Source organism: Nothobranchius furzeri, chromosome 13, assembly GCF_043380555.1.
Source record: "Nothobranchius furzeri strain GRZ-AD chromosome 13, NfurGRZ-RIMD1, whole genome shotgun sequence".
NCBI lineage: Eukaryota > Metazoa > Chordata > Actinopteri > Cyprinodontiformes > Nothobranchiidae > Nothobranchius > Nothobranchius furzeri.
The window spans coordinates 39616076-39632870 of NC_091753.1; the positions used below are offsets into that span (position 1 = coordinate 39616076).

Below are 16795 nucleotides of genomic sequence, written 5' to 3' on the forward strand. Positions count from 1 at the left end.
TACCAAGACAACCTCAGCAACCACACCTTCTCAGATACCGGATGCTCTGATCTGGGATAAAGAAATATCTGTGTGTCACGTGTTTGACTTAACTTTACTTTGTCCTTGTGTGAGTGTAAATGGTGATGGCCTTGTCACATCAATATACTGAAATATGTATAAATCTTTCAATGTAATCCTAACATAACATTCATTTCAAACTTCAGTCATTCAAACACAGATTAATGAAAGCATTTCATTTATATTATAATTATTATAAGTGACAATAACCAAACCTATATTTAATGATTATTTAACTTATACATTTTAAATATTCATATTTCATTTAAGAAATCATTCTTTGATTTACCAACTAATCCGAGCTTTGAGTGTTCACTTATTTAGAGGCATGAAAAATCCTGTAGAACGATAAGGGAAGCTTGAGCCTTGAGGAGGGAACATCATTGTTGACAATACGTTATCATGTGTTCAGAGCTGCAGAGAGGCTCTGAGCTCCAACTGATGGGATGAAGGCAGGCAGATTAAAGGGAACACATGCAGCCTTGTGTCTCCATTTTGACCAGATGTTGAAGGGTCAAACTGTACTTAAAAACTAACCATTGCTGGACATTACTCAACCCCCCTTTTTAAGGGCACAGGGTCCTGGCGGAAACCACGGGTCGTTGAACAATCCCAGAGGCTGTAGGGACTCAGTCAAGGAAGGAAAGTTGAGTTCCCAGGCAAAGGCATCAGGAGTGAGGAAAAACAAACCCCCACACCAGAGAATAGTCAATGGTACTCCCAAACTTGAAGAGATAATTCCAAACAGACAATGATAATTCCACTTAACAAAATCCACAGGAAGGAAGCAGATGAACAGGGACCGGAGTAGGCCCCAGGCAAACCGTAGAACTCCAGCAGCAATGGCAGAAACCACAGGACATCCAGACCCAAACAAACCAAACCCACAGGCAGAATGCAGCTGAATCAGGCGATGAGGCAGAGAGGTCCTCCCAGGGGCGAGGACCACAGGCGAAACCCAAGAGAGGAGAAGAGCACACATGCAGGGCTCTTGAATGTAGACACACATAGATTGCATCTGATGTAAAACAACAAATAAAAATAAACCTAGCACTATATGTACCTATATGTGCTATGTGAAAGCAAATTATGTGAACAGAGTCCAGGTGAAAGAAATGGATGCAGGAAACTATGTGTACTGGAAAAGTGTTGCAAAAAGAACAAAATTTACAAAACCCTATACTATATGTAAGGGAATATCAACACTTTGGAGCAAAAATGCTGTCAAAACAGAAGTGCAAACTAATCTGTAGCCCATAACTGGTAAAAATCAAATTAAAGGAGATTATAATAGAAATGACGAAAAGGAATCAGCTGTAATGAAATAATGCAGAAATGTATATCTGTGAATATATCTTTAAAAAGTAGTAATATAAAGAAAAAGAAACACTAAAATGTAAATCAGTGATGTTAGTAATCAAACCTATATGTGAATATACCCCATAAGGAATCAGAGATTAGTAAATAAAAATAAAAATGGAATTTGGATAAACCCAACATTTTTTGGAATACTCCCCTTAACTGTTAAGACTTAACCATTACAGAACTCCAGGAACCCACAGCATGACCATCTCAAGTCACCCAAGTCTGCACGTCATGTATAGACAGGAAGTACAACCATGCACACACAAAAACACAAACAAATGTGTGTAACCTGAAACAGAGAACTATGGGACAGGTGAACCCGGACAATTGAGATCACGCCCCTTTTGAAGTTGAAGGCCTAACCAGAGGCACAGGAGGTGCAGTCGGAGATGCAGGAGTGACTGGCGGAGGTACAGGACCGGCCGGCGCAGGTGGAGGCACCTGGGCAGCCGGGGCTTCACGAAATACTGGCACGAGAGCTCGAGATAGGCGGCCACCGACGTTGCGGACCGAGTCCCCTAGAGAGGTCAACCGTGTGGAGAAGTGCCGGAACAGGAGCCATGACAACCCCAAAGACAAAGGTTTAGGCATGCAGTGAATAACATGACAGAATCAGTGGAGGACCAGGAGTAAGACACTGGTTGAAACCCGAGACCAGGATCTGCCGACAACTCACGCAGCACCCTGTTTACCGCACCAACCCGAACCATGGTCGGACTATTAAATGTAACACGATCCACTGTAGCTGGAGAAAGAGCAAAGGAGATGTTATCATAAAAAGGAGAAAACTCCACAACAGACGAATGCTCACCAGGATCCAAGTAATATAGAGAGACCTCATCTACAAGGACCACAGCACTACATGGAACGGTCACCCATAGGGTTTGGGACGGAAGCACAACACGTGTGGACACACTATGACGCTAATAGAAAACATCCGCTTCACGAGCAGGGGTATTAACCAATCAACGTTCACCAACAACAACAGCCGTAGTTTGAACAACATGCGAACGTGGAGGCACAGTCATAGGACATTTAGAATCACCCAACAACTTATCTATGCCACACACACCAGTGACACTGCCACGCATAAAAGGTGTGCCTGTACACAAGAAGTGCAGGCCACGTGTGAGTGAACACACACGCAGATCCGGAACCAACTGGATGTGCAGCGTGTCCTCATGGAACACGACGACAGGAGTTGTATGTTTATGTTTATGTTTATGTTTATGTATTTAGCAGACGCTTTTGTCCAAAGCGACTTACAAGTGATAATCGGCATTTTGCCCTTGAGGCTAACAACAATAGTAACAACAACAAATTGACATCAGTCATGGAGAGGAGGGAACAAGGAGTGGACAGTAGAGAGGGGGGATGGGTGCAGGCAAGGTGCTAGTTAAGAAGATGCTCTCTGAAGAGCAGGGTCTTCAGGAGTTTCTTGAAAATAGAAAAGGAAGCCGCAGTTCTGGTAGTGTTAGGAAGGTATATGGCCTGTATTTGATATAGCGCCTTCTAGAGTCCTGGAACCCCCCAAGGCGCTTTACAACACAATCAGTCATTCACCCATTCACACACACATTCACACACTGATGGTGATGAGCTACGATGTAGCCACAGCTGCCCTGGGGCGCACTGACAGAGGCGAGGCTGCCGAGCACTGGCGCCACCGGTCCCTCCGACCACCACCAGCAGGCAACGTGGGTTAAGTGTCTTGCCCAAGGACACAACGACAGCGACAGACTGAGCAGGACTCGAACCAGCAACCTTCCGATTACGGGGCGAGCACTTAACTCCTGTGCCACCGTCGCCCCAAGGTCATTCCACATTTGTGGAACGATGCATGAGAAAAGTCTGGATTGTCCTGAGCGTGGTGTAGGCACTGCTAGCCGACAATCCTGTGATGACCGGAGCGGCCGGGCCGAGACGCAAGCCTTTGCAAGAGGATTCAGGTAGATGGGAGCCGTACCATCTCGGACTTTGTATGCTAGTGTTAGCAATTTGAATTTGATGCATGCTGCTAGCGGTAGCCAGTGGAGCTCAATGAACAGAGGGGTGACGTGTGCTCTTTTAGGCTGATTGAAGACCAGACGCGCCGCTGCGTTCTGGGCCATTTGAAGAGGTCTCACAGTACAGCCTGGAAGACCAGTTAGAAGAGCATTGCAGTAGTCGAGGCGGGAGATGACAGTAGATTGCACCAGGAGCTGGGTGGCATGTTGTGTTAGGTATGGTCTGATCTTTCGTATATTGTACAGCGCAAAGCGGCATGAACGGGCAACAGAGGCAACATGATCTTTAAAGGCCATGTGTTCATCAATGACAACACCCAGATTTCGAACTGCCTTTGAAGGAGCCAGACTTAGGAAGTCATTCTGGATTGAGATATTGTGCTGTATGGATGGTTTTGCTGGGATGACAAGCAGTTCAGTTTTAGAGAGGTTGAATTGGAGATGGTGGGATTTCATCCATTTTTAAATGTCAGAGAGACAGTCTGATATTCGTGCTGAGATAGTGTGGTCGTCCGGTGGAAATGACAGATAGAGTTGGGTGTCGTCTGCATAGCAGTGGTAGGAGAAGCCATGTGATCGAATGATCTCACCCAGTGAGGTGGTGTATATGGCAAAGAGAAGAGGTCCTAGTACAGAGCCCTGGGGAACTCCTGTGGCAAGGTGGTGCACGGTAGAGGACTGTCCAAGCCAAGATACGCTGAATGATCGTCCTGTGAGGTAAGATTCAAACCAGGCGTGTGCTTTCTCTGTGATGCCCATGCTAGAGAGTGCGGACAAAAGGAAGCCATGGTTGACAGTGTCAAATGCAGCCGATAAGTCGAGCAGGGTAAGCACTGAGGATTTGCCAGTCGCTCTAGCTTCTTTTAAGGATTCAGTCACTGCTAACAGAGCAGTTTCAGTGGAGTGGCCCTTTTTGAACCCAGATTGGTAAGGTTCAAGCAGACAGTTTTGTGAGAGGTATTCTGTGATCTGCTTGAAAGCCACCTTTTCAATGATTTTGGACAGAAAAGGGAGGAGAGAGATAGGTCGGTAGTTCTCCACATGATTTGGAGGAAGAGATTGTTTTTTTAGCAGCGGTTTAACCTGAGCATGCTTGAGAGAGAAGGGAAAAGTACCGGATGTCAGTGATGCATTGATCACATGTGTGACTGCTGTGGCTACTGTGGGAGCAATAGCTTGGAGCAGCTTAGTTGGAATGGGGTCAAGTGGGCATGTAGTAGGGCGGCTGCACGTGAGAAGCTTGGACACACAGTTCTCAGTGACAGGGGAAAAAGAGGAAAATGAAGCAGTAGGGTCTGAGATGGTTGGGCTTGAAGGAGATTGTGGTAGTGAATGTTCAGGAGTGGCCAGTTGAGAAAACTGTTTTCTTATCGCTGCCACTTTGTCAGTGAAGAATGAGGCAAAGGTGTCAGCTGATAGATTGTTGGTAGGAGGTGGAGATGGAGGGTTGAGGAGAGTTTTGAATGTTGAAAATAGTTTCTGAGAGTCAGTAGAGCTGAGAATTTTGTCAGTGTAGAAAGCTTTCTTTGCATCAGTATGTAACTTGACGTGAGTGTCGTCAACCCAATTACCTACATTTACCACATCTTTTAGTCTATAGATGTCATCTGGAGACACAATAGGTAAGTTGATGATGAAAGCTAGCTCTCTAGCATCTGGATTGACACTTAACGGGATAGCACTGCCCAACGAGAAAGCCAAGTGAGTCTGAAGGGCCATTGGGTCCTTCGATGTCACTCGAGCAATCGCACACCAGACCATGGCCAGGGACACGAAGAATGGAGGGATCCTCCCCATGAGGAGGGTGTCAATCGAGGAGCTCACATCCCGACCATAGTCGGACAGGCAAGTGGTCAGCATTTGTGTATGAGCATAATCAACATTCACAAAAGAATGCAATTCGTTCACAGCGGAAGTTGTTTTACACAAAATGTCGCTATGAGTTGTAACGTCCAGCAATGGTCAGTTTTAGGTACTGTTTGACCATCAATCAATCAATCAATCAATCAATCAATCAATCAACTTTATTGTCACTTCAGCCATATACGGTTTGTATACATTGAGGCGAAACAACGTTCCTCCAGGACCAAGGTGCTACATGCAACATAAATTTACAACATGAAAAAATATAAGAAAAATAAACTATCTAATTAAGGACAGAACATGAGTGTGTTCGCGTGTTTGTGTGCGTGCGTGTGTGTGTGTGTGAGTGTGTGTGCATGCATGCGTTTATCAGTCCAGTCCCTTTTCGTTGAGGAGACGAATGGCCTGTGGGAAGAAGCTGTTGCACAGTCTGGATGTGAGTGCTCGAATGCTTCGGTACCTTCTTCCAGATGGCAGGAGTGTGAAGAGTGTGTGAGAGGGGTGTGACCAGTCAGCTACAATGCTGGTGGCTTTGCGGATGCAGCGTGTGGTGTAGATGTCCTTGATTGAGGGGAGGGAGACTCCTATGATCTTATCTGCTGTTTTCACTATCCGCTGTAGGGTTTTGCGGTCAGAGATTGCACAGTTCCCAAACCAGGCAGTGATACAGCAGCTCAGGATGCTCTCAATAGTTCCTCTGTAGAAGGTGGTTAGCATCGTTGGTGGAAGCTGGGCCTTTCTCAGTCTTCTCAGAAAGAAGAGACGCTGTTGGGATTTCTTGTACAGGAAGCTGGTGTTGAGGGACCAGGTGAGGTCTTTGTCCAGGTGAACTCCCAGGAATTTGATGTTGTTGACGATCTCCACAGAGGAGCCGTTGATGCTCAGTGGTGAGTGGTCACTCCATATCCTCCTGAAGTCAACAACCATCTCTTTTGTCTTGTCAACATTCAGAGACAGGTTGTTGACCTTACACCAGTTTGTTAACCTCTGCACTTCATCTCTGTATGCTGACTCGTCGTTCTTGCTGATGAGACCCACCAAGGTTGTGTCATCAGCGAACTTAATGATGTAATTTGAACTGTGTGTTGCTACACAGTCATGAGTCAGCAGTGTGAACAGCAGAGGACTGAGCACACAGCCTTGTGGGGCCCCCGTGCTTAGTGTGGTGGTGCTGGAGGTGCAGTTCCCGATCCGTACTGACTGAGGCCTTCCAGTCAGAAAGTCCAGGATCCAGTTGCAGAGGGAGGTGTTCAGGCCCAACATGCTCAGTTTTCCGATCAGTTGCTGGGGGATGATCGTGTTGAATGCTGAGCTGAAATCTATGTACAGCATTCGAACATGTGTGTCCTTCTTGTCCAGGTGTGTGAGGGCAAGATGGAGTGCAGTGGAAATGGCGTCATCTTTTGAGCGGTTATGGCGGTATGCAAATTGCAGTGGGTCCAGTGAGGGGGGCAACAGGGTCTCGATGTGTGTCATGACTAGCCGCTCGAAGCACTTCATGATGGTGGGTGTAAGTGCAACAGGACGGTAGTCGTTGAGACAGGACACAGAAGATTTCTTGGGCACTGGGATGATGGTGGCGGCCTTAAAGCACGTGGGAACAACGGCACTGCTCAGAGAGATGTTGAAGATGTCGGTGAGAACATCCGCCAGCTGTTCAGCACATTCCTTTAGCACTCTGCCCGGGATGTTGTCTGGACCAGCAGCTTTACGTGGATTGACTCTGCGAAGAGTTTTCCTCACCTCTGCTGTAGTGAGACACAACACCTGGTCGTCCGGAGGAGGGATTGACTTCCTTGCTGCCACGTCGTTCTGCCTGTCGAACCGAGCGTAGAAGTTGTTCAGCGCATCAAGGAGGGAGCCGTCACCATCACAGGCAGGTGTTGTTGTCCTGTAGTTGGTGATGGCTTGTAGGCCCTGCCACATTTGCCGTGTGTCGCCGCTGTCCATGAAGTGCTTGTGGATCCTCTGGGCGTGTGCGCGCTTCGCCTCTCTAATGGCCCGAGATAGTTCATTTCTAGCTCTGCTAAGCGCCACCTTATCTCCCGCTTTGAAGGCAGAGTCTCTGGTTCTCAAAAGTGTGCGCACTTCCGCAGTAATCCACGGTTTCTGGTTGGGTCGTGAGATGATGGTCTTGGAGACAGTGACGTCATCGATGCATTTGCTGATGTAGCTCGACACCGATGACGTGTACTCCTCCAAGTCAGTAGAGTCGCCGTAAGTTGCAGCCTCCCTAAACATGTTCCAGTCAGTGCACTCAAAACAGTCTTGAAGAGCAGAGGTGGCTCCTGCCGGCCAGGTTTTCGCCTTCCTCAGAACCGGTTTTGCTCGCTTGACGAGTGGTCTGTATGCTGGAATTAGCATGACAGAGATGTGGTCTGGGTAGTGTAACGTGAGGAAATATGGGTTTTCTGTCACAATGGTGGTGTTGGACGCAGCTGGGTCATAGCTGGGTCGCTGAGAACTTTCACCCACAGATTAAGACCTGAACGCCAGCGAGTCTGGGAGGAAACCATAACATCTGCCACCTGCAGTCTACCAGAAGATGTGTTTACATGAGTTGTACCCAGACCAAGTCAAAACATAAAGTTTAAACTTCTTTTTCTTGATTTTAATGTTAAAATAACCATTATCATTTTGCTCATTATAAATGTGTTTAATCAAATGAATGACTAGTATGCTTTGGGGTAATTATAATGGTTTAATGAATCCACACTTAAGTAGATAATGTTGAATGTGTGGTACTGACCTTCACACTCAAGCACACAAACATTCACACACACCCACACACATCTGCCCACAGTAAACTCCAGACACATTTGATGACGCACATGTTTTGCTTTGAGAAGAGAGGTTTTTGGTAAGTTTTCAGTTTTATGAGGCAGTTCGTGTTGGACAACGGGAAAGAACAGACCTGAAAACCAAAGGGGGGGCAGAGCCTGTTGGCTCGTTCTTCCCCCCTTTAACGCTGTTTCTGCCAAGCCAGGCAGAATAGCTGAATCGCGACTTCTAACGAAGACTCATTACCGAGTCTTTTGATTTCTGAGTGAATTAACTTAAGAAAGCGCATCGATAAAACGCTCTACCATCCACGTGTACCGAGGGCAACTCTGGACCGGTTCCGTTCGACACCTACGTCTCCTGTCAGCCGCCGGTGTCATCTGGATGAACCACAACATCCTCCACGGCCCGGATCCGAAAGAGGGTCCACAAGAGTTCGGTGAGACAGAGCACGGTTTTAGCGTTTGATGCAGTTCTCTGATAAGACCTAAGTTTATCCAAACCATCACTTCACTCAGACACCTGTTTCTTCCTGAAGCAAAATCAGACTCACACACGCATTCATGTCACAACATTCTCAATCTTCATAAATTCACCAGAAGGTCTATTTGAGCAAGAACAGCATATAAACTGTTAAAAGATTGTCCCACAAAGTTGCCAATGTGATTGTTATTTCCTGTTTGTCAATTTTCAAAATCATTAGTTTAACTTGAAGAATTAAAACTGTTAATCCTTCAAACTTGTTTCCTCATTGAACTGAAACACAGACACTCAGATATTATCGGCAGTTTATGGATGAAAACAACCTTTGAGTCTTCTGAACAATATAAAATTTGGTTATTGATTTATTAAAATTAATATTCCGAATTAATACGTAGCATGGTTTCTCTTTCATAAAAGAGCATAAATCCATAACGCTACAGTAGCCAAGGTGGGGGCGGGGCTCTGCCCGATATGCGCCGGGGATGTTTGTGTAAACCAAATCCAGCGTGTTTACCCCTCTCGTTGCAAAGTCCACGTACTGATGGAATCTAGGAAGCACTGATTTGAGATTTGCATGGTTGAAATCTCCAGCAACAATGAACAGTCCATCTGGGTGTGTGTTTTGCAGTTCGCTGATGTTTGTGTACAGTTCTCCTAACGCTTCCTTAGTATTAGCGCCAGGTGGAATGTACACTCCGATAATGAAAACAGTGGTGAATTCCCGTGGTAAATAAAATGGTCTGCATCTGACAGTCACAAACTCCACCAGCGGTGAGCAATAGCGAGAAGCTAGCAGAGCGTTCTTGCACCATTTCTCGTTGACGTAAACACACAGGCCGCCACCGCGAGTCTTGCCGCACAGAGCTACATTTCTGTCGGCTCGAAACGAGGCCATCCCGTCCAGCTGAATAGCGGCGTCCGGTACTCTGTCGCTGAGCCATGTCTCTGTGAAAATATAGACACAGCAGTCTCTGGCCTCACGCTGCGTAGCCTGCTGGAGTCGGATGTAGTCCAGTTTATTATCCAGGGAGCAGACGTTGGACAAGATGATGGACGGGAGAGCCGGCCGGCTAGGGTTTGTTTTTAGCCTGTGACAGATTCCCGCCCGCTTGCCGCGCTTACGCTTCCTCGCGCATCGCTTCCGATGTCCCCTCCTCCGGACGCCAGCATCAGGCAGCGATGAGGCATCGAGGCCTGGTGCGCGGAGGCCTGGAGGCCTTGAGGCCTGGAGGCCTTGAGGCCTGGAGGCCTGGTGCACGGAGGCCTGGTGCGCGGAGGCCTGGTGCGCGGAGCAAGCCGAGTTCTCGTAACGTTTCCTGCAGCTCCTCTTGGATATCGTTGTCCGGGTTTTGAAGGTAGCAAAGTGTCTGGCTGCTGTATGTACAGGCACCAGTACCGACGATATCCATAGTAAAAAATAAGAAAAATAAGATAAGATAAAAAACCATGATACACAAAAACGTAGGCACCATTTGGCTCCGGAGTGGCCGCTGCGTGCTACTGGCGCGCTGCCAACTCTCCGTACTTAGACATCAACATCTGGTCAAAAAGGAGACACGAGATTGCATGTGTCCCCTTTAAATCAGCCTGCCTCATCAAACCAGCTGGAGCACAGAGCTCCAGCTCTGTTGCTACTTATAGTAATTATAATATAATGAAATGTTTCATTAATCTGTGCTCAATGATTAAAGTCTGAAATGAATGTTATGTTATGATTAAAGTGATTGAAATATGTTTCAGCATGTTTATATGACAAGGTCCTAACCATTTGCACTCACACAACAACAAAGTAAGGTTAAGTTAAACTCATGACACATAGTGTCACGAGATGAACTAGGAAGACCCGTGAAGACGCCAAACACAATGAAAGTATATAAAAAACGTCTTTATTTTTGGTGGACTTACCAGATGGGCGAGGCTGGAGACAGAGTCGGAGACAGGCGAAGGTCAAAATGGCAGGCAGAGTACAAGGCAGGGGTCAGAAGAAAAACGAGGCAGGAGGCAGAAAACAGGCAGGGAGAATGGCTGGAAGATTTACTAACAATAACGTTCAATAATCTGGCCGAGACTGGATAGCAGGATGGTTCTTTTAAAGCAGGGGAAGCAGGTGTGTGAGATGAGCTGAGGAGTCAGGAGCAGGTGAAGTGGATGAAGCTGATTACCGGAACAGGTGAGATGAATGGAGTTGATGGTGGTTGCCAGGGAAACAGGGCTTGTTAGGAGCTTGGTGAGGGGACCAGGTGAGCTGAATGAAGGCTGAAAAATGAGAGTCATGCCAGATAGTCCTTTACCCAGATCAGAGCATCCGGTATCAAAGAAGGCGTCATTCTGAGACTCTTGGTAATATTCCTCAAACTTGTCAACCTCTGGTTGGCTACACAAATCATAACATGAGAACATTAAAACCAGATTACTCTGGTGATTCCTCAGTTCGAGAGAAAGCTTCAGACCGGCCATCTGAAGCAAAGCCCTCTTTAACCCATCAAAGCTTTTGACACGTCATCAAAATCTTTTTGTACCTGCGAAGCTGATACCGCAACAGTTCTTGCAGAACAAGCTGATATTGTTTAGACTCCTTAAGAGTCCCAGACGTGCGGTTCCATCCATCTGTTGTGACCTGGAGACAACTCTAAGACCGGTTTAGTGGGGCCGCAGTTTCTTCTATGGACCGGAAGTCCGAGGACTTCGACATTCCAGATCTATCACAAGGGTCTTCAAGTGGGTATGTAGACACGACAGATAGCATCTGATGTGTTTTGATAATAATTAACTTCGTAGCTTAGCGCAACCCAAATTCTTTTACATCCAGAACTCAGCTTTCCTTGATACGGAAGTTCTGACAAAACTGCATTCACACATAGGTTTCATACATCATATCTAATTCCATCCATCACAGTAAATGCTTAGTTAACTTGACATATTTTAATTGTTGTAAAATAAATTCTTACTTTTATAAACCTGACTGTTTTCTGAATCAAAACGAAGTGTGTACAATCCCCTAATAAATAAAGAATCCTAGAATCTAATGATTAAACACCGTAAAGACCAAGCAGGATTGATATTCTATATTTAGATAGACAATCACAGCTTATTGTAGAAGTAGAAGTAATATATATTGAGCTCTTAAAGCATTCAATTTACCAAACCCTACAGAGTGTAGAGTACCACGATAGTCTGTTGTTCAGATGTGCCCAGCTGTCTCAAAGCACACCGTTGCTGCCGTACCTGCTTACACAGAGCCGGATATTTTCTGTTAAGCTCATCAATGTGTTGATGAACTGTGTTAATCTCAATCGAGTTGACTGAAGAGAATCCGAAATTTAAAAGAGAGCCAATTGTATTAGCTACTGAGAAAAGTCCGTCCAGGAAACGCTGGTACCTGAAAGATCACTGTTTGAAACCGTGAATTTAAGCGCCTGGAATTGTATGTGATGAATGTCAGCTTCTGAGTGCTGCGTCAGGGTACTAGTCCAGCGAGATCCAGTTTCCGAGAGGTTGTCAAAGGCATTCATCATCTTGTCAGTACACGCCATAGCGGGGTCAAATTTAACAAAAATCTTTTGCGTGAACAGTCGATAGTTGGTCATTAAAAGACCTGGGCGGCCTCGGAGCATGATACCCAAAGACAGCCCAGGTTTGTACAGACGAGCTAGAGGAGGATTAGAATGCATCTCAGCTGTCGTCGACATCAGACCGATGCACGCAACTACTAAAACATATTTTGTCAGACCTGGAAACGGAAACCAAGAATGTTTTAGACTGTAGACTGGCGCAGGTGTGGCCTTGCGAGGGTTTGGCAGAGGTGAGGGCTCTGGAGGGCCCTCGGTCAATGCGCAGGTGCAGTCAGAGAGATCAGGGTCAGCCAGTAGTGATACAGGGCGCCATTCAACCCCCCCTTTTGTAGGTGAGTCACCAACCTCAGGGCTAGAGGTCACCAGCGCCAGCTGTATGGGAGAAGGGTCAGTGATGTCATCAGTCCCTCCTTCGGCAGGTGGTGTTCCCACCGCAGGGTGCAGAGTCTCAGGTGGTGTGTCACCGCAACCGCCAACTACCCCTAGGGTAGGTGGTTTTCCCACCACAGGGTTAAGTGGTCCTGCTGCAACAACACCTAAAGAGGGAATGAGGTCCTCAAAAGGCGCCATGGGTGTCGGTTGAGTCAGCCGAGTTCGGAGTGTCCAATCACCAAATGAAATGACAGCCTTAAAGCATCGGAGCAGGTCCTCCTCCAACAGGAAAGGAAAAGCTTTGACATCAGCTACAAATGCTGGATGGCTCACGGACATGTCTCCCACTGATTTTAGGAACACCACATTCGACAAGGTCATTTGGCCTGAAGAGTAAGGACAGATGTTCATGGTGCAGGGCATGAGTTGTAAGACACGACCCTGTGCAGCTGCAGCCAAGCGGACATGCTCTCAGAGAGAACCGCACATGATGGTGAAATCTGAACCGGAGTCCAAGATGCCCTCACAGTCAAGCCCCCCCACCCCCCCACCCCCACCCCTCCAGGGTCACCGGAATGTGAGGTTTCTCATTAGGACCCTCACAGACAATATTGCAGAGAAACCTTTGTGAAAATCTGACTGGTAAGCTAGGCTCGCCGGGTTTGGTGGCAGGTGCTTTGAATGCTAGAGGACCAGCGCTGATGGAACCGACCACACCAGACCTTGCCGAGGTCACAGGTGTCATCGGATGCGCCGTTGTGGCAGGTTTCGCCTCTGCAGGACCTGTTTCTACAACCAAGTCACGTGCTGGTCCAGGAGGTGGAGGAGGGTCTGCCAAAGAGATGGACAGAACCGACTCACATGCCGATGGATCTTTCAACAGGGCCCGAAGTGCAGAACTCAGTGCGGCGTGAGCCGTTCCAGGAGAACGACTCCTAGAATCAGCTCTCGGCCTTGGGGCAGGACTGTAGTCCCTGCGACAACAACTTGGTGAATACCGGTCAGAGGGAGATCGGTGCTCGCCTGAGCGAGATGACTCTTTCCTAGAGGAGTCTGATAAAGCCCCCTTTTCTCCAAAAGAAACATGATGTTTGTCACAACCAAGTCGTGGAGACTTGGGGTACCCATCACCAGCCGGCGGGGGGTTCCGAGCTCCGGCAAAACTCTGAGAACTGTTAGTAGGAAAGCCTCGTGGCTTGGAGTTGTTATAGAACTTCTGGGCCTGTGATTTAGCACCAGGTCTGCGGTTATTACCTTTACAAGTGCCTGATGTAGTCCCTTTGAGTCGCAGTGTGGAGGGATCTGCCTCCACCGCCAGGACCGTAGGGGTGTCATTAGACTTACTTGACTCTTTGAACCGCCTGAAGCTATAACTTGCCATCCTCCTGAGATCGTCCATGGATTTGACTCGAAAGTCTACCGCACCCATATAAGGGTCATACTGAGGATGCAAATTATCAAGGAAAAGCTCTTCAAAGCCTTTATCATCTTCCATCCCCTTCTTACATTCGGAAACAAAGTATGTGTCAAAGAGTCAAAGGTAGAAAGCTTGAGGGTCTTCAGAACGTCCTTGTTTGACTGACAAAGATAACCTTAAAATAGCTTCTTTAGCAGCGTGAGTATATTCTCTTCTAATTGCAGCTTCCAGCCAGTCGTAATCATTTGCAATCGCATCTTGCTGGCGATCAATGAACAAATCCACGGCATCGGAGGTTAACCTTATCAGAAAGATCTTGTCCTCAAGAGTCACTCCAATAGATTTCTGAAAATGGTGGCGAAGGTCACTAAGATATGCATCAACTGGGTATGAGTTACCTGGTCGAGGACTGAATCTCTTCACACTACGAGACATCCTATAGATGTCAGCCATGGCCACAGGTGAGTGTAGCTGGGCTGGCTGGAAAGCTGGCACGAACATCGCAGTAGCAGATGGGTAATGTTGAGCTGCTGTTGGTTAATACTGCAATTGAGCTGGTTGGAGAGCTGGTACCATCTCCAAAGCAGCACCGGCAGGTGCAGCAGGTGGGTAATGTGGGGCTGGAGGCCGCAGTGGGTGTGGTTGAGCTGGCTGGAGAGCTGGTCCAACCACACTAGCAGATGGGGGCAGTGGTGCTGAAGGAGGTGGGTGTGGTTCAGTCGGCTGGAGAGCCAGCACAACCACACCAGCAGCAACGGCAGCGGGATGAGCCAAGCAGGTTGATATTCTATATTTATGTAGAGTATCACAGCTTATTGGTCATAAGTAGAGTTGATATATTAAGCTCTTCTCTCTCGTCTTCCTCCGCTTATCCGGGTCCGGGTCGCGGGGGCAGCATCCCAACTAGGGAGCTCCAGGCCGTTCTCTCCCCGGCCTTGTCCACCAGCTCCTCCGGCAGGACCCCAAGGCGTTCCCGGACCAGATTGGAGATGTAACCTCTCCAACGTGTCCTGGGTCGACCCGGGGGCCTTCTGCCAGCAGGACATGCCCGAAACACCTCCCCGGGGAGGCGTCCAGGAGGCATCCTGACCAGATGCCCAAACCAGCTCAACTGGCTCCTTTCGATCCGGAGGAGCAGCGGTTCTACTCCGAGTCCCTCCCGAATGTCCGAGCTCCTCACCCTATCTCTAAGGCTGAGCCTGGCCACCCTACGGAGGAAACTCATTTCGGCCGCTTGTATCCGCGATCTCGTTCTTTCGGTCATTACCCAAAGCTCATGACCATAGGTGAGTATTGGGACGTAGATCGACCGGTAAATCGAGAGCCTGGCTTTCTGGCTCAGCTCCCTCTTCCCCACGACAGATCGGCTCAGCGTCCGCATCACTGCAGACGCCGAACCAATCCGCCTGTCGATCTCCCGATCCCTCCTACCCTCACTCGTGAACAAGACCCCGAGATACTTAAACTCCTCCACTTGAGGTAGGACCTCTCCCCCGACCCGGAGGTGGCAAGCCACCCTTTTCCGGTCGAGAACCATGGTCTCAGATTTGGAGGTGCTGATCCTCATCCCAGCCGCTTCACATTCGGCCGCGAACCTACCCAGCAAGAGCTGAAGGTCAGAGCTGGATGAAGCTAGGAGGACCAAATCATCCGCAAAAAGCAGAGACGAGATTCTCCTGCCACCAAACTCGACACACTCCACACCACGGCTGCGTCTAGAAATTCTGTCCATAAAAGTGATGAACAGAACCGGTGACAAAGGGCAGCCCTGGCGGAGTCCACCCCTCACTGGGAACAGGTCCGACTTACTACCGGCTATGCGGACCAAACTCACGCTCCTCTGGTAAAGGGACTGAATGGCCCTTAACAGAAAGCCACCCACCCCATACTCCTGGAGCGTCCCCCACAGGGTGCCCCTGGGGACACGGTCATAAGCCTTCTCCAAATCCACAAAGCACATGTGGATTGGTTGGGCAAACTCCCATGCCCCCTCCATCACCCTTGCAAGGGTATAGAGCTGGTCCACAGTTCCACGGCCAGGACGAAAACCACATTGCTCCTCCTCTATCTGAGATTCAACTATCGATCGGACCCTCCTCTCCAGTACCTTGGAGTAGACCTTTCCAGGGAGGCTGAGGAGTGTGATCCCCCTATAGTTGGAACACACCCTCAGGTCACCCTTCTTAAAGATGGGGACCACCACCCCGGTCCGCCACTCCCTAGGAACTGCCCCCAATGACCACGCAATGTTGTAGAGACGTGTCAACCATGACAGCCCTACAACATCCATAGCCTTGAGATACCCAGGACGAACCTCATCCGCCCCCGGGGCTCCGCCGCTGTGTAGTTGTTTGACTACCTCAGCAACTTCTGCCCCCGAGATCGGACAGTCCATCCCCAGGCCTCCCAGCTCTGGTTCCTCCTCGGAATGCGCATTGGTGGGATTGAGGAGCTCCTCAAAGTATTCCTTCCACCGTCCGACTATAGCCTCAGTTGACGTCAGCAGCTCCCCATCCCCACTGTAAACAGTGTGAGCGAGTTGCTGCCTTCCTCTCCTGAGGCGCCGGACAGTTTGCCAGAACCTCTTTGGAGCCGATCGATAGTCTTTCTCCATGGCCTCACCAAACTCCTCCCACGCCCGAGATTTTGCCTCGGCAACTGCCACTGCTGCACCCCGCTTGGCTATCCGGTACCTGTCTGCTGCCTCCGGAGACCCACAGACCAGCCACGCCCTGTAGGCCTCCTTCTTCAGCCTGACGGCTCCCCGAACCTCTGGTGTCCACCAGCGGGTACGGGGGTTGCCACCACGACTGGCACCGGCCACCTTATGACCACAGCTAGCAACAGCCGCCTCGACAATCGCAGAGTGGAACAAG

At 48.6% G+C, this 16795-nt stretch overlaps 1 pseudogene; it reads right to left on the reverse strand.

The window, feature by feature from the left end:
- Positions 1-613: 613 nt before the first annotated feature.
- Positions 614-5291, reverse strand: LOC139062420 (uncharacterized; annotated as a pseudogene).
- Positions 5292-16795: the final 11504 nt, after the last annotated feature.